The sequence below is a fragment of the Silene latifolia genome, chromosome 10, assembly GCF_048544455.1.
Source record: "Silene latifolia isolate original U9 population chromosome 10, ASM4854445v1, whole genome shotgun sequence".
NCBI lineage: Eukaryota > Viridiplantae > Streptophyta > Magnoliopsida > Caryophyllales > Caryophyllaceae > Silene > Silene latifolia.
In genome coordinates, this window is record NC_133535.1 from 67690642 (window position 1) to 67693323 (window position 2682).

A 2682-nucleotide genomic window follows, 5' to 3' on the forward strand; every position below is an offset into this window, starting at 1 on the left:
AGCTTGAAAGATAACAAAAAAAAAATACAAAACATCACAGATCTCGAAAGTTTGTTTTAATTTTCTAGAGATTAAAACAAATTTCTAAAATAAATCCAACATCTTTATATAAAAAAAAAATTAATCCTACTCAACAGAAATGTCAACAAATCTCAACTAACACATAGATCCATCAAAACAAGCAAATAGTGTTATTTATCCTTCACTAAAATTCGGAGTTATTCTAAAATCACCATAAATTTGCGCTTTTTATAATATTTTGTTACATGCAATTACATAATATGGCTTCCACATTCATTTAACCTCAAAATATTGACAAGTAATTCACAAATATGCATAATTTCGTAATACAAATGCAAAATTATTTTAGTAAACAATGAAAAATATCAAGATGTTCACCTGACATCCTCTATAGAGGAAAGTTTGAGCAAAATTTCGGATTTTCTCCTTTTGATTGTCAAATTAACAATGAAGTTGATTAAGATACCCATTTGAAGATGTAATACCGATGAAATTATTATAAGATTGAGAAATGCAGACAATACATTGAAGATGATCCGACGGATCTTATATTAGTAACGCAAATCATTGGTAGTATTGATGATTTGGTCGAAGAAACAAGGTGGATTATAGTATTGAAGATGAAGAAAAGATGATAAATTAATAAAATGACGGTCTGAATTATGGATTGGTAGAGAGAGATCAGGGAGTAATATTAGGGAGGCGGTAGGAAATTTCCGAATGTAGTGTTTAGGGTTTTCTTTAGGACATTGGTGTATATATACTAATTGATAATTGATAATATTGGGCCATATCATGTTAATTGCAGGATGTAGAGAGTATGGTTTTTGGGCCAAATTTTTGACTATGTTTGGTCTAATCTTCGAGTATAGTTAAGGGGGTCATTTAGCACTTTCCCGATTATTTTTCATATTTGCACTATTATCGTATTCAATCAAATGCTATTTATTTTCAGTTGATATATGATTATATATTTAGTGACATTTACTTTTAGTTGATTTGTGATTATATATTTATAAAATTTTATGACTGTAGGCGATGGATTTCAACTAATGGGAAATTTGAGCAATCACCAATCAAATGAATTTGGGCATAATATTATCTCTCCTTTGAGTGATATAACTAACGGTATAGTTCTATTACTTAGTATGTTGTTATTGTTTATATACGAATTGATGTGTAATTGTATTATGTTTAAGTAGTCAATGCAGGACCACAATCAGCAAGAGAAAGGCGAAAAGCTATTATGTCTGTAAAAAGAAGCAACGCTAGATCAGCAATAAGTGAAGCTGCTAATTTATCGACATTAAATGTTAATAATTCAAATGCCATAACAGAAGGTCAGTTCATATAATCATTTAAACACGTGTACTGCAAGTTATTGTTTTTTGTATTTGATATTATATATTTTTCGTGTCCATTAATAGAATTTTCATACTTTTAGGTAATAGTAGTAGCAGAATAGTCGTCTCCAATGAGAACAACCAAGAAAATATATCACCTTCTACTCTTTAGACGATAGATTTCACATGCACTGAAGATAAAATCCATATGTCTGAACCTAATGCAGATTCTGAACCAAATATTCCAGGTTTAATTTCGTATATCTATGTTATATAAATATATTGAACTTACTTAAACAATGATATAATCTTTTAAATTTTAACTTCAAATTTTTAACAATTTTATTTCTTTAGTGCATGAACATTATTGGGATATTGGTGATCCAACTTATGAATGTAAACATTGTGGTGCACAAATGTGGTATGCTGAAAGAGTGCGAAAAAACAGGAATTCTTTGCATCCAACGTTCACATTGTGTTGCTTAGATGGAAAAGTTGAGCTTCCTTTCTTAAAGAAGCCGCCTCAATTGCTAGACGATCTAATTTGTAATCGTCATCCTCTAAGCAAGCACTTCATTGATAATATTCGAGCATACAACATGATGTTTGCATTCACGACGATGGGTGGAAAATTTGATCATTCTGTTAATCAAGGTCGTGGTCCTTACACGTTTAAAATGGGTGGTCAAAATGTTCATCGTATTGGAAGTTTGTTACCTGAAGGTCAAAGCCGTCCTAAATTTGTCAACTATATATTTACGATACTGAGGAAGAGGTTCAAAATCGTAAGAATGTTTTCAGGTATGGTGTTTTTATGTAATTGTAATATTATGTACATTTTTCTAAATTGTTTATAAAATAATCTTATATTTAAATTAAACTTTGCAGTGACGGTGCTTCAAATCGATTTAATGATGATCTCATACATTCGCTTCAGCGAATGATAGACGAGAAAAACACTTTGGTAAAAATATTTAGGATGGCTAGAGATACATTGTCTACCGATGTTGATGGAGAAGTGAGTATTAGGTTGATATCCCGAAGGCAAACAGACGGTAGAACATACAATCTTCTAACAACTTCAGAGGTTGCTGCACTTATTGAATGAGATATTGGGCCAACAACTGAGCAATGGGATATTATTGTTCAAAAACAGTGTGGCACACTACAGCGAATATCTGAGCTTCATCCTTCCTATTTGCCATTATAATATCCTCTATTATTTCCTTCGGGTGAAGATGGTTTTAGATTAGGTATATTACATAGGGAAAGTTCTCTCAAAGTCAGTAAAAGAAAAAACCCAAGGAATCAATTGACA